The sequence below is a fragment of the Pinus tabuliformis genome, chromosome 7 (genome assembly GCF_031772625.1).
Source record: "Pinus tabuliformis cultivar Carrire ecotype Pingquan chromosome 7, CPIR1, whole genome shotgun sequence".
Taxonomy (NCBI): Eukaryota; Viridiplantae; Streptophyta; class Pinopsida; order Pinales; family Pinaceae; genus Pinus; species Pinus tabuliformis.
Genome location: NC_142293.1, coordinates 1143185574 through 1143207120, shown reverse-complemented (window position 1 = coordinate 1143207120; position 21547 = coordinate 1143185574). Strand labels below are relative to the sequence as shown.

The following is a 21547-nucleotide window of genomic DNA, read 5'->3' as shown; positions in this document are numbered from 1 at the left end:
GGTCAAGTGGCATCTTTACTCGCAACCTCCTGAAAGATGACGAATCTCATACCTACTTAGTTTTCATTATGGAGACTAACAATGTTTTACATTGTTGTTTGCATACTGCAAAGTACAGCCAGTGGCCATGGCACCAAAGATAGCAAGTTCATCTCAAACACCTATCATAAGGTAAGACCATGTGAACAGATTGAATCTGATTGATATTAAGCTTTATAATGAAGACTTTTTTGATACTCCCAATGACCTATGGATTGGCTACTTCCTTGGACATACTCCTATACTCTAGTTAGTTGTGGCTGTTCACAGCCTAATAACAATTAACCTTTTGTTTGAATCAGTCTATGACACACAACAGAAACTTTAGGGCAATTTTGTGTAACAAGGCCAATTGACTGTTCAATCCTTGCCCCAATAGGTTGTTCTGCCTTACCATCAACCCATCTTAGATCTCATAGACTCATTAGATATTAGAGTTCAAGGCAAGGTAAACATGCACAACGTGGCACATAGCATATATTAATATCTTGAATGCTTTATGTGCTATATGAAGGGAAATGAATGTTCCCTTGTAAGGAAGGCAACCCTAGAGGTTCAATGGGAAACTCAAGTCACTATCTCAAGCAGAAGGCTGGAATCAACCTGGAGATCACTTCAAATTCCTTGGGTTCTCTTTTGGTTTTCAAGTGACTCCTTCAAAAATTGTTACACCAGAGAACTTAGATTAAATACCAACTAATAATACAACAATGAGCATCAACATGCTCTACCATCAATAATATCGAAATCAGCATTAGAACATCGTATGAACACTGATTTATCTATGCAATGGAAATAACACAAAATTTGACCAGAAACATGTAAAAGTAATTAAACACCAATAACATTCACAGCCACAAATACACATATTCCAACAGATGACCACAAAAGTAGGTCAATGGGACTAAAAAAAAATCCAGTGTAGGTACAAAGTGGGAGTGCAAAAGCAAATCCTATGATCAACACTAGAAGCAGAAAAAGATGGAGAACAGAGTGCCTTGCTAAGAAAAAATGTAAAATAAGGCGTAAGTACAAGAACAAGAAAGATGCTAGAAACCAATGAGTCTCAATGTTGAACAAAAGAGAGGATGTCAAGCCCTGTTGGTGCTAGAGTTGCTGTCAATGAAGAGTGAGGGGACTGCAATGCAGGGTCCTCATTGGAGTCATCAATAACTGTGGAAGGACCAATGAACTAGTGAATGATATCCATTGAGAACTGGCCAATGCTGAGAGGACTTGGCTACAAGCTCCCAGGGATGGTACAAGAGTGAGGAAGCCTAACTCTCCTAACATCCAAGACCATGGGGAAGAAACTCTAAATGGAAGCCTAGCTACTAAAACAAACCTGAACCTAAGTAGTGTGTCGAATGTCAGAAGCCCAACTATAGGGCCACCTAGAGTTGATATATTTGTTACTCTAGTGTTGTACACTCTTACGTCTTGGAATGCCATCTCCTCAAAGGTCTCAAGAAGGTTGGTCAACCTTTGCAGAGTGGAACTCAAAGGAAACCCGAGTTAACGTAGATCTCGAATTTAACGTAGTTTCCTCTCTAATTTCCCAATCCAATTCTGACTTAGAGAACAGGAAGTGATCTGACACATATAGGGAGTACTTGAAAAGGTGAAGACATTATGGAGAGATGGCCATAGACGAAAGTAATTGAGGGACCTCTACGAAACATCAAGCATGCCCAAGGAGGTTGGCTAAGGTAATGGCCTCTAAAGAACAAATGTTGAAGTGTTAAATACGGATCTATCATGGATCTTTGCTTGTTGCTTGTTTCCTCAATCAAACAAGAAAACCAAGAAGTATGAAGTGATCCACCTAAAGGCCTCCCTTTGGGGCAAGATCTCGTAATAGATAAAGCATCAAAATAAGGTAGTGCTCCCCTATCTCTAGCTTTTATAAGTAGCATAATTGGTAAACCATATGAGATCCCAAGATGTGGTGATTATTCTCAATCTAGGGTTTGCAAGAGCCAACAAGAAACTAACCAGTGGGGATCCTAAGGGCATAAATTCGATGTCTTTTCATGTACAAAGGCCAGCCACCAAAACAATGTCGACATTCATCAACTCCAAAAAGTGCTCAAAATAAAAGGATATCTTCAAGCCAAGACCCTACAAAAGTGCAATCCAAGTGACTTACATGCATTGTCTATAAATTTCGTCTCTAATTTCCCAATCCAATGCTGACTTAGAGAACAGGAAGTGATCCAACACATATGGAGAGTACTTGAAAAGGTGAAGACATTATGGAGAAATGGCCATAGACCAAAGTAATCAAGGGACCTTTCGGAACCAACATCAAGCACGCCCAAGGAGGTTGGCTAAGGTAATGGCCTCTAAAGAACAAATGTTGAAGTGTTAAATACGGATATCAATCCCTCCCAAAGGCTAAGTCTCCAAAAAACTATACCTTGTGAAGGAATGAGACTAGTCAAAAAATGGCCCGAAGATGAAAAGGCTAGGCCCCAAACTCCACTTGAATAATGGGTTGGCAGACAATCCGCGCTTGCATTGGATGATGTACCTAAGGAGGATGTATGGAATCTCTTTGTCTTATCCCAATCGATCTAAAGCAAGCTAGATCTCGAAACATCATACCCATAGAGGACCATGGCCATAATGATCCTATCTAAGAGGTGCATCTTGGGCAAGATATCCTAGAAATCGTTTTAGAAGCATTGTCTCTAAAGAAGGCATGGAAGTCATATGCCTCGTTGAATCAAGGTTAGAGGGCATGTTGCAAGTGGAAAAGCGACCTCGTGAATTAAACCACCAAGTATGTGTACATTGTAGTAATCTCAATCTCTCCCCCCTAAAATACGAAATGGCAATCAAATAGAGCATGCTTCCATGCATTAAAAATCATAACCTTTTTTTTACCTTTGTTACACGAGAACCGCTCCCGACATGTAGGGAACTCGTGCTAGTGGTTCCCACATTCCCTGGAGCTTTGGAACGAGACCAAAACATTCCCTTTTCTTAGGGAACGGCAACTAGAGCGATGCCACGTTTCTAGCATGCAGAAGAGTTTGATCTGGGAACGTGGGATCGATTCCAGTGTTCCCAACTTATTATGTTTTGGACTCCGATCACACACTCACTCTCAATATTATGTGTTGTTTCCATATTCATATTGATCAATTCCTTGGCAGCACAGTGAATTTCAAGCGCGTAAGACATCTCAGTTCTTTGTCTGTATATGACAACCTGGTCAGTCAACTGAGACGACCTTCCTTTCAGGAACACAGCGCGCCTTAATCTTGTCCAAAAACACATGTACACAGTGCCCCTCAATTTGGTTCCAATGATAAAATTATATTAATATATAGCGATGATATATATCCCCCAAGTTGTCATCCGGCATGTACTCCATGAATAAATTGTGCGTCCCCACATCGTTCTCAATGTTGTAATTGCGCCCAAGGCAGTGAACAATGTATGGGGAGTCCATACACTACAAAATCCTGTACTCATTCTCCACTGCCCAACTATAACTGGTTGCGGATTTGACTACAAAGAGTTGGCCATTAGAACTTTTCATGGCAAGGCTAACCATGCCATGAGCTCCGGCCCCAATATTGGCACCCCTCACCCATCCCAGTTTGATCTCCATTGCCACCCAATTCAACAAAAGATGGAATGTTGTTTTGTGAATTGTGCAGACCCTCCGCTTTTGTTGGTGTCGTGGTGGATTATAAAGGGTGGGTAAGGAAAGTCGCATTGAGACCCTGGCGGTGCTCTTCTTGGTGCCCAAATTAGCCACCTGCCCACTGTTTGCTTTCTTAGCCGACCGAGTTCCCTGGAGGTTGTCGTTTTTGTTTTCCTTTCTTTGTTTTTTCTTCCGTAGAATAATAATAATAAAAAGGTGTCATTAGCTCGCTTGCATAGCATGTCAGCGAGAATCATGTATATGTTAAGTCAAACATTATCCAGCCCAAAGAATTAGTTTTATGATAAATATATTTATCAAGATTTAATATAGCGATTTAATATAGCAATTTATTCCTATATCTTGATATTAATATATATCATCGATGCTATATTAATCTAGCGATGATAAAATTATATATCCAGATTTAATTAAATATTTTAACACTTCCAAATTGTAACATATTTGGTTAGCTTTAATATTGTTAAATTAAAAATTAATTTTAAAAATATAAGGATTTTAAATTATGTTACTATTTTTTTAATATTTTTTAATTTTTTATTATATAATATTGACGCTCTCAATCAGTCGTTTCCTGTAAATTTTGGGGAAACTTCTAGCCATTCCCGACACCCGTACCCAAGTTCCCAACGTTCCCCAGTACCAGAAACTCGTGCAACATAGGTTTTAACCCATGTTAACCATCCATCATTAAAGATCACATCTTTTTACATTAAGACCAATATTACTAGAATCAATCAGTTCAAATCGAACTAGTCAATTCCAACCAATTCCCTCCCCCCCCCCCTCCAAAACCTGTCCAACTCAATGTTGGACTAGTTCATGCACATACTAGCCCAATTAGCCAATTCAAGGACCGAAAAAAATATACAAAAAAGAACAAAGAAAAAAATAAGATCATCATTTTCCATCCATCAAAGAAACCTAACCTTCTTTGTCATCCAATTGCCCACCTTTGACCTAGTCATGTCAACTGGGCAACCTCCTTTTCGGAATTTTATATAGCTCTTAATGTTAATTCTTAAAAGATAGTCATTTAAAGTTTAAATTATTTAACTTTGACACCGTGGTTAAGGACCCATACCCACAAGTACCTAAACTTGAATTGAAGTTGGTGTTAGTAAAGGTAAATGGGGTAAATGTCAACACTAACTTACTTTTAATACTAAAAGTTAAAGAATGACCCCCATTTCAAGATGTTTGGTCATGGAAACAAACCCATTGGAGCTCACAAGAGAAGATAGGATTAGGGAGTATTTGAGCTTTTAATACACAACACTTTTTGAAGCATTTCCGTATATATGCAAAACAATTCCCTATACTCCTTACAACCCTTGATCTAAGAAATGCGAGATTCTAAGATTAAAAACTAGAATGGAAATAGGTTACTCAATGGTGCTCATTGACTAAAAACCCTATGCTGCAGGGGCCTTGTCCCCAAAAAAAAAAATCATACCTGTTGTTTTGGCATTTCAGGGACTTGGGGAACCCTACGAAACGTCCCTAGATTGTCAGGGATTTCATTGGGGAAAAGAGGATTCGCTAGTCCTCCCTAAGACATTTCGAGTAGATTTCAAGGATGTTCTCAATGAATTTCAAGGATATTTCAAGCATGTATCTTCAATTTCGAAAATGGTCCTTGATGATTGAACAATATGATCATTTTTCCCATCTAGTTTTTTTTCTATTACACTAAATCTAAATCTATTGTACAAGTTGCAGCTCAAAACATAGGTTTTGTATGATAGGTTTCAATTTGTGGTTTAACTGTTGTCTTTTTACCAACGGCATTACAGCAAGCAAAGCCTCCATGTCAAAAAAAAACAGACATGCAACATTTCAAAGGGTTGATCCTCGTGGTTATTGCTCTTGTTCTTCTCATTTTGGGGGTCATCGTAGCTTTTAATGTACATGGGTTTCCAGGAGTCATTCAAGTTCAGCTCTTCCACAATCCCAACCTCAAGCATTATGAAAACAATCAGATAGTAGTAGTTTTTAAAAACCGGTCGGTTTGAACCGGTAATCGGACAAGCTGTCCGGTTCATTAGCTGACCAGGGCATTGGTAGCAAAATCGGGTTCAACCCACCTCTTGGCCAAAAAATCACATAAACCGGTGCTAACCGGCCGGTATATGGTCAAACCGACCAGTTATGTCCTAAACCGGTCAGTTCACTGCCAAGGACACAGAGGACCCACACAACGCAGTTTAGGAAGGTTCCATGGTGTTTTGGAGGGAAAATAAGGGTTGTTTCCCTCCAAAAGCACCCTCTCCAAGCCTTTAAAAGGAGCTCACCTCCCTCATTTGCCTCACACATCTCATTTGGAGTTTTTGTGAGTTTGATTGGGAGCTTGGAGAGTGTTGAGTTTTCGCTAAAATAGTGGAACAACAAAGGGTTTGAGCTAAGTAGTAGTCATCATGCCTCCAAAAGCCAAGGATACTGAATGGGCTCATTGTGATATGATTGATGGCAAAATGATCTGCAAATATTGCCAAAAATCTAATGGAGGGGGTATTAACAGGTTCAAGCAACACTTGGCTGGGATAGGAAGCCATGTAAAGCCATGTGGAGCACCAAATGAAGTAATAGGGCATATTAAGGCATAATACCTTCAGAAGTTTGAGACTCAAGTCATTGAACCAATAGAGAAGTTTGTGACTCGAGCAATTGCAAAGTCTGGGATTCGAGACACAACCATCTGAGTTTGGTCATGATGACTCATGAGAAGTTTCAAGTGATAGTGTTGATCACTATTATCATATATGTAGACATGTAGTAGGCCAGTGGCCCCATAGTTTGTAGGCTTTGTTTTTGCACTCTAGAGGCCATTTAGAGCCTCATTGATTATATATTTTGTTGCTCATATGTATTGCACTTGGTTCCATTTTGATATATTCACCTTTACATGGTATATATATGAGCAAACTTTGCATATTTTGTGTCTATTGGTTTGGAATCATGGTTTTAAATCTTAAAAATAGTTTTTTTCATTAAAAATTAATTATTTAATGTATTTTTTTAAAGACCAATTCATTTAGACCTGACCAGTCCTGATTTGACCGGTTCCGGTTTGAAACCTGGTTTATTAGTGTTGGACACAGATTGTCATTGATGTCAATATGGCAATATTCAAGAGGAGTAGACAGAGCCACATAGGAGCAGACCAAGCCATGTTGGGAATTTTTCTGACCGTACCCAACCTTGACTTGTAAAAATAAATGCGCAGGTGAAATTAATATTTCAACAAGCCAGAGGACCCTATCGGGAGCATACACAGCATATCGGGAGCCATCGGAGGAGGAAACGGAAAGAAGAGGAGCTATCAGAGCAAGAGGAGCCATCGGAGGAGCAAATGCAGCAAACAGAGCCATATATGCCACAGATAACACTATCGGGAGCCATATATGCCATAAACTCATATATCGGAGGCCAAAACTCATAAAACTCATATATAGACAGGGCTATATACACTATCGGCGCAACAATGCCAAAGAAAGAACTATCGGGAGTACTGAGGAGTATATATATATATATATATATAGATGCGATATAATAACACGGACCCGCGGCTCCATTGAAAACTGCCTTAATATCATATCGCATCCGCAAGTGATCGCAAGTCATAAGGGACGGCTCTATAATCTGCCGATTGCGATAGAGGCATGGACGCGATGGACTTATTAAAAACAGTCTATAATATATCGCATCTGGCATTTCGGAGCGGGTATCGGGAGTGGTAAAGGCCCTGCCTCCGATTGCGACAATATACGCGGACCCGATGGCATATCAAAGTTTGATTGAATAATATATCGCATCCGGTCCATCGCATCGGCCATCGGCCATTGGTGACTGCAGTTATGTTGCGATCGCCGATAGCGATGAAAGGAACGGACCCGACGGGCATATAAAACAGGGTTCAATGCAATATCGCATCCACAAGTGGATTGGCCCATCGGCCATCGGCCCTTTGCGATCGCCGATTGCGATAAGGCTGCGGACCCGACGGGAATATAAACCATGGTGTAATACCATATCGCATCCGTCGCTATATCGCAAGCCGTGAAGCCTTGCCACATGAAACCTCCGATTGCGATAATGTACGCGGACCCGACGCGGGATTGTGTTATGGTTGAATCTATTATCGCATCCGCCCATCGCAATGCTACATAGAAGGTTGCCCGACCAGAAGCGCCGATTGCGATAGAGGTTGGTTGTTGTCCGTCAACCGTTGATCTGCCCTCAAGAAATCGAACGGTTGAGGTGAATATCGGAAGGCCTTTATTTGTTGAACGTTATGTCCCGATGGAAAGGTTGTTTTGAAAACGTACAGAGGACGCGTGGCAGAGTTTTATTGCATCGGACTCGTTTGTACGAAAACCACTTGCTGAGCAAAAGCGGTCCGATAAGGTCAGGCGGTTTTCCAGAATGGTTTGCTGCTACACGATGGCGGATTCGGCAAATGTCTGCGCTGCCGTCGTTGTCCCTGCACTGCAGTTGGAATTAATATTCCAACACAGTCTTTTAATCAGTAAGATGTGTTCTCCGTGGATTATTTGGCGCACTCCATTGAATCAACGTGTCCTGAGAACACGAATAGACAGATGAAACCGAAAAATGGGAAGTTGAAGAAGCAAGCGAGGAGGAAGCCAAAGAGCCATCGAGAAAGAGGAAACCAATGGACAAAGGTATGGAATGCATAAAAACAGCAAGAACTGAGGATTGGTTGTTGTTGTGGTGAAAAAAAAAAACAGAGAAGAGGCAACAGAACCAGCGGAGGGTGCAGAGGCAACAGAAGCAGCAGAGACTGTAGAGGCAGCAGAAGCAGCAGAGGCAGAAGCAGCAGAACCAGTTTATATCAAGGTTGGGTTGGAGCCCAAGAGGTTGGAGCCTCAGAACTGAACAGGATTGAAGTCCTTGGGAGTTGGTGCTCCTAAAGTCCAAGATTGGTGTCTTGGCAAAACAGAGTTGGTGCTCTGGAGGTTGGAGCCTCACTGAAGTCCAAGTTGGAGCTTGGCAACTATTCACAGTCAGATATACTTATATTGTATTTATTTCATTGCACTGTCTTGAGTCTTAATAAAAGCATTTATTCCAGCTGTCGATTTCTGTGTTCTGTGTATACATATACATATCTATATATGCTTTTGACAATCACTAGAACAAAAAATAATAAATACTGATTCACCCCCCCCTCAGTATTTCCAACAATTGGTATCAGAGCCAGCTTCTTCATACTAGCCTAACAGCTTGAAGAAGGATCCGCAGCCATGATGAGAAATCATGAAGCATCAAGAAAACCTCCTCTGTTCGATGGCACTAACTTTGGTTTCTGGAAGAAAAGGATGACTTACTACTTAATGTCCCTTGGACCTGAAGTCTGGCATTTTTGTCAAACTGAATACCAAGCGACTTCCACTCTTCCAACAGACCAAGACGAGAGGAAAGCCTACATTGCAAATGCAAAGGCCATGAACTCTATCACTAGTGGAATCACTGATTCCGAGTTTACAAAAATCATGCACTGTACCTCTGCCAAAGAAATGTGGGAGAAGCTAGTTGGTTTGTACGATGGAGACTCAAAAGTAAAAAAGGCAAAGCTTCAAACTCACAGAAGACAATTTGAAAGTTTGAAGATGGAAGATGAAGAAGATATTGCAGCATACCTCCTTCGAGTAGCTAAAGTAGTAAATTCCCTGAAAGGATTGGACGAAAAGGTGGAAGAAAGTACCATTGTTCAAAAGGTATTAAGGTCTCTTCCATACAGATTTGACTCCAAAATAAGTGCTATAGAAGAAGCAAAGGATCTAGATACCCTCAAAATGGATGAACTCCATGGAATTCTCACTGCCTATGAAATGAGGAAAGGTGGCCCTAGCTCCAAAGATGCAGCATTCAAGGCCTCAAAGTCAAAGGAAGTGAAAGAAAGGAATGACTATAGTGATGAGTCAGATGTGGAATATGAATTGGCTCAATATGTACGAAAGCTGAAGAGAGGATCTAAGCTTAAAGGCAAATATCCTCTTATCTGTTTTAAATGTGGTAAAATAGGTCATTATGCAGCAAAATGTCCTCATAAACATGACAGTGATGATGAAGAAAATTCTAAAAGAATGGCACATAAAAAGAAAGGGTTCAATAAGAAAAACTTCTTCTCCAAGCAAGATGAGTCTGATGAGGATGAGTTTATGGTCATCAAAAAGAAATCAGATGAGGAAAGTGATCATGATGAAAGCCAAGAAGCATTATTCATGGCACTCACAGATGATGATGACTCAGGACTGGAAGGAAATGTAGATGAATTGTTAATAAGCGCCATTGAAGAAAATGAGAAACTACGGAACAAAATCATTTCTATCAAAGTGGAAAACGAGGAAATAAGAAGGAGAGGATCTCTTGGTAGCAAAGCTTAAAGAAAAAGAAGAGACTTGTGAGGAACGCGAGGCCGAAATAGTGTCTCTAAGAAAGGAGTTGGAGCAAATTAAAAAGGGCTGTAAAAGCTCTCAAATACTTGAGACTATTCTGAAAAATCAAAAACCTCAACATGACAAGTCTGGAATAGGTTTCAAAGGAGAATCCTCAAGCACTAAGAATAGTGCGAAAAGCTATGCCGATGCACTTTCCTACAATCCAAAAGATGAAAAAGTATGTTATCAAAAGTGCATCACAGATTCCAAGAATGAAGAAAGAATTACTCCAAAGAAGAATGTGGAGTCGAATCATGGACACTACAGCAAATAAAAACCTGTACTCCACCAAGGGCCCTTAGAAAATCCAAAGAACGAGGGAGGAGTAATTCCCAGGAAGGAAATCGACTCAAACCGTGGTTGCTTCAAAACCATCTTTCTTGGACACTGCTTTCACTGTAAAAACTTCGGTCACCAAGCTAGACACTGTATGGCTCGCAGAAGTGAAAAGACAACGCAAAAGGACCGAGTAGTCAACTCATATGCCCCCAAAAGACAGAGACAAATCAAAACCTTCAATTCATTTTATCCCTTGACCAAATTTGATCTGATTTGCTCTTTTTGCTACAATAATGGACACTATGAACAAGACTGCCCACTCAAAGGAAGAAAGACGAGTAGCAAGAACTCCAGCATGGACAAATGCGGCCTGGCTCTATGTGCTCAAAATAATGGAAACCAGTGGTTTGTAGACAGTGGGTGCTCCAGACACATGACAGGGGACAGAGGGAAGTTTGTCTCACTGAGCAAAAAGGAAGGGAATGTGTCTTTTGGAAGCGGATCTGGCAGAATTGCAGGAAAAGGAACAGTTACTCTGATAAATGGAAAAGGAAAAGCTCAGGATGCTCTGCTGGTTGACGGACTCAAACACAACCTTCTGAGTGTCAGCCAAATCTGTGATCAAGGACATAAGGTTGTTTTCAGCACCAAAGACTGTGAAATAAGGAACTCTGCCTCAGGGAAACTTGTGGCAAAAGGGGTGAGAACACCAGACAATATTTACATTCTGAACAAGATTTAGGAAAATAAATGCTACAAGACAGATGAGAGTTGGCTGTGGCACAAGCGACTTGGACATACACGCTTCGAAAATCTGATCAATATCAGCAAGATCAAAGTTGTACAAGATATCCCAAGGTTGTTCAAACCAAACCAAGCAGTGTGTGGTGCATGTCAACATGGAAAGCAGACCAGAACCAGCCACAAGACAAAGGAACACTCTAAATCGAAGCCCTTGGAGATCATCCATGCTAATGTATGTGGACCAACTAGAAATCAAGCACTCCAAGGAGAAAGGTACTTTGTGTTATTTGTTGATGATTATACTAGAATGATGTGGATATATTTCATAAAGTATAAATCTGAAACTTTTGAGTGTTTTAAGAATTTCAAAGCCCTTGTAGAAAATGAAAAAGACTCAAAAATTAAGTGCCTCAGAACAGACAGAGGAGGAGAATTCACATCAAATGAGTTTAGTAAGTTCTGTAATATTCATGGAATTAAAAGGGAATTCTCGGCTGCCAGAACACCTCAGCAAAATGGGGTAGTTGAAAGACGAAACCGAACAGTCCAAGAGATGGCAAGAACCATGCTATTAGCAGCAGACTTACAGCCTAGATTCTGGAGAGAAGCAGTAGGGACAGCTGTCTATACACTGAATCGGACTCAATTGAGACCAAATTGTGATAAAACTCCTTATGAGCTATGGAAAGGAAGACCTGCTTCGGTGAAGTACTTCAAGATCTTTGGAAGCAAGTGCTTCATAAAAATAAATGATGGCTCACCCGGAAAGTTTGATTCTCGGGTTGATGAAGGGATATTTCTTGGATACTCTACACGGAGCAAGGCTTACAAGTGCTACAATTATCGACTGAAGAAAATAGTGGAAAGCATTGATGTAAAGGTTGATGAAGATCTTCCAGAAAAGGAAATTGAAGAACATGAAGATGAATTTCTCATTGAAGAAGAAGAACCTACAAAAGAAGAAATAGATGAGAAAGAAGAAGAAGAAGAAGAAGAAGAGGAAAGAGAACCGCATAATACCCCTTCAAAGTTGAAATATGTCCAAAAACATCATCCAGAAGAGCAGATCATTGGCGATAAAGATGAAGGTGTGCAGACCCGAAGAAGAATATCAGTCACACCCAAGAGAAAAGTCATTGCCCTCCTATCTATGATAGAACCAGAAACATTTGCAGAAGCAAGTAAGGATCCTCATTGGGTAAAAGCAATGGAAGAAGAAATGTCCCAAATTGAGAAGAACAAGACATGGGAGTTGGTACCTCGTCCAAAGGACAAAAACATAATAGGAACCAAATGGGTGTTCAAAAATAAAATGAACGAGGAAGGACAGGTTATCATAAACAAGGCAATACTAATCTGCAAAGGCTATTCACAAACTGAAGGAGTTGACTTTGAAGAGACATTTGCACCAATGGCCCGTATGGAAGCTATCAGGATGTTCTTAGCATTTGCTTGCTCAAAAGGATTCAAAATCTATCAAATGGACGTGAAATCAGCATTTCTAAATGGGGAACTCAAGGAGAAAGTCTACATTGAGCAGCCAGAAGGTTTTGATCTAACAGCAGGAAAGGACTTAGTCTATAAATTGAAAAAGGCTTTATATGGGTTGAAACAAGCTCCTAGAGCTTGGTATGCAAGACTGGATAACTATCTCCAACAACAAGGCTTCAAAAAGGGAGTGGCTGGAAGCAATCTATACATAAAGACAGATCAAGGTAAGTTACTAGTTGCTCTTGTTTATGTCGATGATCTGAATTTTGTTGGTAATAATGATGAAATGAGCCATGAATTTTCTCAAAGCATGGCAAAAGAGTTTGAGATGTCAATGATAGGAGAGCTGTCCCACTTCCTTGGACTTCAAGTATCTCAAACCAGAACAGGATTGTGTATATCTCAAGCCAAATATCTAAAAGACATGCTCAAAAAATATGGAATGGAGGACTGTGCACCCGTGAGTACACCTATGACCACAAACTGTAAACTGAGCAAAGATGATGACTCCCCTCTAGTAGATGCAACTCATTACAGGTCAATGATTGGAGCCCTTCTATACTTAACAGCTACACGACCAGACATAATGCAAGCAGTAGGAATGGTGGGAAGATTTCAATATGCTCCCAAACAATCTCATTTATTAGCTGTAAAAAGAATTCTCAGATATTTGAAGGGAACTTCTGATTTTGGTCTTTGGTACCCAAAGGACTCAACACTGACGGTAACTGCATACACCGATGCTGATTGGGCTGGAAGCATAGATGATCGGAAAAGTACTAGTGGAAATGCATTCTTCCTAGGAGACTGTTTAGTATCCTGGCTCAGCAAAAAGCAGTCATCCATATCAATATCCACAGCCGAAGCCGAGTATATTGCTGCAGCAAACTATTGTTCTCAGATACTATGGATGAAGGAAGCTCTGAAAGATCTCGACATATGTACATATCAACCGATTACCGTCTATTGTGACAACACAAGCGCTATCAGTCTCAGCAAAAATCCAGTGATGCACTCAAGAACCAAACACATACCAATCAAGTATCATTTCCTCCGTGAGCAAGTAGCTGAACAAAACATCGCTCTGGAATATATCAGTACTAAGGAGCAGATAGCTGATATTTCCACAAAACCTCTTCCTCGGGAAGCATTCGAACATCTGCGTCAAAAGATGGGGTTATTTCGTTATCATCACTCAAGTTCATTCATAAAGACGCAGCAGGACAGGGGGAGCAGTTTGACAGAGGGAGTTCGTATGCATTCCTTTGGCATTGATGTCAAAGGGGGAGAGAGCAGAAGAATATTGCCATCAATAACAAAGGGGGAGATTGTTGGACACAGATTGTCATTGATGTCAATATGGCAATATTCAAGAGGAGGAGACAGAGCCACATAGGAGCAGACCAAGCCATGTTGGGAATTTTTCTGACCGTACCCAGCTTTGACTTGTAAAAATAAATGCGCAGGTGAAATTAATATTTCAACAAGCCAGAGGAGCCTATCGGGAGCATACACAGCATATCGGGAGCCATCGGAGGAGAAAACCCAAAGAAGAGGAGCTATTGGAGCAAGAGGAGCCATTGGAGGAGCAAATGCAGCAAACAGAGCCATATATGCCACAGATAACACTATCGGGAGCCATATATGCCATAAACTCATATATCGGAGGCCAAAACTCATATATAGACAGGGCTATATACACTATCGGCGCAACAATGCCAAAGAAAGAACTATCGGGAGTACTGAGTATATATATATAGATAGATGCGATATAATAACACGGACCCGCAGCTCCATTGTAAACTGCCTTAATATCATATCGCATCCGCAGTGATCGCAAGTCATAAGGGATGGCGCTATAATCTGTCGATTGCGATAGAGGCATGGACCCGATGGACTTATTAAAAACAGTCTATAATATATCGCATCCGGCATTTCGGAGCGGGTATCGGGAGTGGTAAAGGCCCTGCCTCCGATTGCGACAATATACGCGGACCCGATGGCATATCAAAGTTTGATTGAATAATATATCGCATCTGGTCCATCACATCGACCATCGGCCATTGGTGACTGCAATTATGTTGCGATCGCCGATAGCGATGAAAGGAACGGACCCAACGGGCATATAAAACAGGGTTCAATGCAATATCGCATCCACAAGTGGATTGGCCCATCGGCCATCGGCCCTTTGCAGTCGCCGATTGCGATAAGGCTGCGGACCCGAAGGGAATATAAACCATGGTGTAATACCATATCGCATCCGTCGCTATATCGCAAGCCGTGAAGCCTTGCCACATGAAACCTCCGATTGCGATAATGTACGTAGACCCGACGCGGGATTGTGTTCTGGTTGAATCTATTATCGCATCCGCCCATCACAATGCTACATAGAAGGTTGCCCGACCAGAAGCGCCGATTGCGATAGAGGTTGGTTGTTGTCCGTCAACCGTTGATCTGCCCTCAAGAAATCGAACGGTTGAGGTGAATATCGAAAGGCCTTTATTTGTTGAACGTTATGTCCGGATGGAAAGGCTGCTTTGAAAACGTACAGAGGACGCGTGGCAGAGTTTTATTACATCGGACTCGTTTGTACGAAAAACCACTTGCTGAGCAAAAGCGGTCCGATAAGGTCAGGTGGTTTTCCAGAATGGTTTGCTGCTACACGATGGCGGATTCAGCAAATGTCTGCACTGCCGTCGCTGTCCCTGCACTGCAGTTGGAATTAATATTCCAACACAGTCTTTTAATCAGTAAGATGTGTTCTCCGTGGATTATTTGGCGCACTCCATTGAATCAATGTGTCCTGAGAACACGAATAGACAGATGAAACCGAAAGATGGGAAGTTGAAGAAGCAAGCGAGGAGGAAGCCAAAGAGCCATCGAGAAAGAGGAAACGAATGGACAGAGGCATGGAATGCATAAAAACAGCAAGAACTGAGGATTGGTTGTTGTTGTTGTGGTGAAAAAAAAAACCAGAGAAGAGGCAACAGAACCAGCGGAGGGTGCAGAGGCAACAGAAGCAGCAGAGACTGTAGGGGCAGCAGAAGCAGCAGAGGCAAAAGCAGCAAAACCAGTTTATATCAAGGTTGGGTTGGAGCCCAAGAGGTTGGAGCCTCAGAACTGAACAGGATTGAAGTCCTTGGGAGTTGGTGCTCCTAAAGTCCAAGATTGGTGTCTTGGCAAAACAGAGTTGGTGCTCTGGAGGTTGGAGCCTCACTGAAGTCCAAGTTGGATCTTGGCAACTATTCACAGTCAGATATACTTGTATTTATTTCATTGCACTGTCTTGAGTCTTAATAAAAGCATTTATTCCAACTGTCGATTTATGTGTTCTGTGTATATATATACATATCTATATATGCTTTTGACAATCACTAGAACAAAAAATAATAAATACTGATTCACCCTCCCCCTCTCAGTATTTCCAACAATTGGTATCAAAGCCAACTTCTTCATACTAGCCTGACAGCTTGAAGAAGGATCCACAGCCATGATGAGAAATCATGAAGCATCAGGAAAACCTCCTCTGTTCGATGGCACTAACTTTGGTTTCTGGAAGAAAAGGATGACTTACTACTTAATGTCCCTTGGACCTGAAGTCTGGCATTTTTGTCAAACTGAATACCAAGCGACTTCCACTCTTCCAACAAACCAAGACGAGAGGAAAGCCTACATTGCAAATGCAAAGGCCATGAACTCTATCACTAGTGGAATCACTGATTCCGAGTTTACAAAAATCATGCACTGTACCTCTGCCAAAGAAATGTGGGAGAAGCTAGTTGGTTTGTACGATGGAGACTCAAAAGTAAAAAAGGCAAAGCTTCAAACTCACAGAAGACAATTTGAAAGTTTGAAGATGGAAGATGAAGAAGATATTGCAGCATACCTCCTTCGAGTAGCTGAAGTAGTAAATTCCCTGAAAGGATTGGATGAAAAGGTGGAAGAAAGTACCATTGTTCAAAAGGTATTAAGGTCTCTTCCAGACAGATTTGACTCCAAAATAAGTGTTATAGAAGAAGCAAAGGATCTAGATACCCTCAAAATGGATGAACTCCATGTTATTCTCACTACCTATGAAATGAGGAAAGGTGGCCCTAGTTCCAAAGATGCAGCATTCAAGGCCTCAAAGTCAAAGGAAGTGAAAGAAAGGAATGACTGTAGTGATGAGTCAGATGTGGAATCCGAATTGGCTCAATATGTACAAAAGCTGAAGAGAGGATCTAAGCTTAAAGGCAAGTATCCTCTTATCTGTTTTAAATGTGGTAAAATAGGTCATAATGCAGCAAAATGTCCTCATAAACATGACAGTGATGATGAAGGCAATTCTAAAAGAATGGCACATAAAAAGAAAGGGTTCAATAAGAAAAACTTCTTCTCCAAGCAAGATGAGTCTGATGAGGATGAGTTTATGGTCATCAAAAAGAAATCAGATGAGGAAAGTGATCATGATGAAAGCCAAGAAGCATTATTCATGGCACTCACAGATGATGATGACTCAGGACTGGAAGGAAATGTAGATGAACTGTTAATAAGCGCCATTGAAGAAAATGAGAAACTACGGAACAAAATCATTTCTATCAAAGTGGAAAACGAGGAAATAAGAAGGAGAGAAGATCTCTTGGTAGCAAAGCTTAAAGAAAAAGAAGAGACTTGTGAGGAACGTGAGGCCGAAATAGTGTCTCTAAGAAAGGAGATGGAGCAAATTAAAAAGGGCTGTAAAAGCTCTCAAATACTTGAGACTATTCTGAAAAATCAAAAACCTCAACATGACAAGTCTGGAATAGGTTTCAAAGGAGAATCCTCAAGCACTAAGAATAGTGCGAAAAGCTATGCCGATGCACTTTCCTGCAATCCAAAAGATGAAAAAGTATGTTATCAAAAGTGCATCCCAGATTCCAAGAATGAAGAAAGAATTACTCCAAAGAAGAATGTGGAGTCGAATCATGGACACTACAGCAAATACAAACCTGTACTCCACCAAGGGCCCTTCAAAGATCCAAAGAACGAGGGAGGAGTAATTCCCAAGAAGGAAATCGACTCAAACTGTGGTTGCTTCAAAACCATCTTTCTTGGACACTGCTTTCACTGTAAAAACTTCGGTCACCAAGCTAGACACTGTATGGCTCGCAGAAGTGAAAAGACAACGCAAAAGGACCGAGTAGTCAACTCATATGCCCCCAAAAGACAGGGACAAATCAAAACCTTCAATTCATTTGATCCCTTGACCAAATTTGATCTGATTTGCTCTTTTTGCTACAATAATGGACACTATGAACAAGACTGCCCACTCAAAGGAAGAAAGACGAGTAGCAAGAACTCCAGCATGGACAAATGCGGCCTGGCTCTATGTGCTCAAAATAATGGAAACCAATGGTTTGTAGACAGTGGGTGCTCCAGACACATGACAGGGGACAGAGGGAAGTTTGTCTCACTGAGCAAAAAGGAAGGGAATGTGTCTTTTGGAAGCGGATCTGGCAGAATTGCAGGAAAAGGAACAATTACTCTGATAAATGGAAAAGGAAAAGCTCAGGATGCTCTGCTAGTTGACGGACTCAAACACAACCTTCCAAGTGTCAGCCAAATCTGTGATCAAGGACATAAGGTTGTTTTTAGCACCAAAGACTGTAAAATAAGGAACTCTGCCTCAGGGAAACTTGTGGCAAAAGGGGTGAGAACACCAGACAATATTTACATTCTGAACAAGATTTAGGAAAATAAATGCTACTTGAGTAAGACAGATGAGAGTTGGCTGTGGCACAAGCGACTTGGACATACAAGCTTCGAAAATCTGATCAATATCAGCAAGATCAAAGCTGTACAAGATATCCCAAGGTTGTTCAAACCAAATCAAGCAGTGTGTGGTCCATGTCAACATGGAAAGCAGACCAGAACCAGCCACAAGACAAAGGAACACTGTACATCGAAGCCCTTGGAGATCATCCATGCTGATGTATGTGGGCCAACTAGAAATCAAGCACTCCAAGGAGAAAGGTACTTTGTGTTATTTGTTGATGATTATACTAGAATGATGTGGATATATTTCATAAAGTATAAATCTGAAACTTTTGAGTGTTTTAAGAATTTCAAAGCCCTTGTAGAAAATGAAAAAGACTCAAAAATTAAGTGCCTCAGAACAGACAGAGGAGGAGAATTCACATCAAACGAGTTCAGTAAGTTCTGTAATATTCATGGAATTAAAAGGGAATTCTCGGCTGCCAGAACACCTCAGCAAAATGGGGTAGTTGAAAGACGAAACCGAACAGTCCAAGAGATGGCAAGAACCATGCTATTAGCAGCAGACTTACAACCTAGATTCTGGAGAGAAGCAGTAGGGACAGCTGTCTATACACTGAATCGGACTCAATTGAGACCAAATTGTGATAAAACTCCTTATGAGCTATGGAAAGGAAGACCTGCTTCAGTGAAGTACTTCAAGATCTTTGGAAGCAAGTGCTTCATAAAAATAAATGATGGCTCACCCGGAAAGTTTGATTCTCGGGTTGATGAAGGGATATTTCTTGGATACTCTACACGGAGCAAGGCTTACAAGTGCTACAATTATCGACTGAAGAAAATAGTGGAAAGCATTGATGTAAAGGTTGATGAAGATCTTCCAGAAAAGGAAATTGAAGAACATGAAGATGACTTTCTCATTGAAGAAGAAGAACCTACAAAAGAAGAAATAGATGAGAAAGAAGAAGAAGAAGAAGAAGAGGAAAGAGAACTGCCTAATACCCCTTCAAAGTTGAAATATGTCCAAAAACATCATCCAGAAGAGCAGATCATTGGCGATAAAGATGAAGGTGTGCAAACCCGAAGAAGAATATCAGTCACACCCAAGAGAAAATTCATTGCCCTCCTATCTATGATAGAACCAGAAACATTTGCAGAAGCAAGTAAGGATCCTCATTGGGTAAAAGCAATGGAAGAAGAAATGTACCAAATTGAGAAGAACAAGACATGGGAGTTGGTACCTCATCCAAAGGACAAAAACATAATAGGAACCAAATGGGTGTTCAAAAATAAAATGAACGAGGAAGGACAGGTTATCATAAACAAGGCAAGACTAGTCTGCAAAGGTTATTCACAAATTGAAGGAGTTGACTTTGAAGAGACATTTGCACCAGTGGCCCGTATGGAAGCTATCAAGATGTTCTTAGCATTTGCTTGCTCAAAAGGAATCAAAATCTATCAAATGGACGTGAAATCAGCATTTCTAAATGGGGAACTCAAGGAGGAAGTCTACATGGAGCAACTAGAAGGTTTTGATCTAACAGCAAGAAAGGACTTAGTCTGTAAATTGAAAAAGGCTTTATATGGGTTGACACAAGCTCCTAGAGCTTGGTATGCAAGACTGGATAACTATCTCCAACAACAAGGCTTCAAAAAGGGAGTGGCTGGAAGCAATCTATACATAAAGACAGATCAAGGTAAGTTACTAGTTGCTCTTGTTTATGTCGATGATCTGATTTTTGCTAGTAATAATGATGAAATGAGCCATGAATTTTCTCAAAGCATGGCAAAAGAGTTTGAGATGTCAATGATAGGAGAGTTGTCCCACTTCCTTGGACTTCAAGTATCTCAAACCAGAACAGGATTGTGTATATCTCAAGCCAAATATCTAAAAGACATGCTCAAAAAATATGGAATGGAGGACTGTGCACCCGTGAGTACACCTATGACCACAAACTGCAAACTGAGCAAAGATGATGACTCCCCTCTAGTAAATGCAACTCATTACAGGGCAATGATTGGAGCCCTTCTATACTTAACAGCTACACGACCAGACATAATGCAAGCAGTAGGAATGGTGGGAAGATTTCAATCTGCTCCCAAACAATCTCATTTATTAGCTGTAAAAAGAATTCTCAGATATTTGAAGGGAACTTCTGATTTTGGTCTTTGGTACCCAAAGGACTCAACACTGACGGTAACTGCATACACCGATGCTGATTGGGCTGGAAGCATAGATGATCGGAAAAGTACTAGTGGAAATGCATTCTTCCTAGGAGACTGTTTAGTATCCTGGCTCAGCAAAAAACAGTCATCCATATCATTATCCACAGCCGAAGCCGAGTATATTGCTGCAGCAGACTGTTGTTCTCAGATACTATGGATGAAGGAAGCTCTAAAAGATCTCGACATATGTACATATCAACCGATTACCGTCTATTGTGACAACACAAGTGCTATCAGTCTCAGCAAAAATCCAGTGATGCACTCAAGAACCAAACACATACCAATCAAGTATCATTTCCTCCGTGAGCAAGTAGCTGAACAAAACATCGCTCTGGAATATATCAGTACTAAGGAGCAGATAGTTGATATTTTCACAAAACCTCTTCCTCGGGAAGCATTCGAACATCTGCGTCAAAAGATGGGGGTTATTTTATTATCATCACTCAAGTTCATTCATAAAGACGCAGCAGGACAGGGGGAGCAGTTTGACAGGGGGAGTTCGTATGCATTCCTTTGGCATTGATGTCAAAGGGGGAGAGAGCAGAAGAATATTGCCATCAATAACAAAGGGGGAGATTGTTGGACACAGATTGTCATTGATGTCAATATGGCAATATTCAAGAGTAGGAGACAGAGCCACATAGGAGCAGACCAAGCCATGTTGGGAATTTTTCTGACCGTACCCAGCCTTGACTTGTAAAAATAAATGCGCAGGTGAAATTAATACTTCAACGAGCCAGAGGAGCCTATCGGGAGCATACACAGCATATCGGGAGCCATCGGAGGAGGAAACCCAAAGAAGAGGAGCTATCGGAACAAGAGGAGCCATCGGAGGAGCAAATGCAGCAAACAGAGCCATATATGCCACAGATAACACTATCGGGAGCCATAT

At 41.0% G+C, this 21547-nt stretch overlaps 1 protein-coding gene across 3 annotated transcripts in view; it reads right to left on the bottom strand.

The window, feature by feature from the left end:
* The window catches only part of LOC149251543 (uncharacterized), a 297774-nt gene that overhangs the window by 259856 nt on the left and 16371 nt on the right, over positions 1 to 21547 (bottom strand). The gene's annotated exons all lie outside the window — the stretch shown is intronic.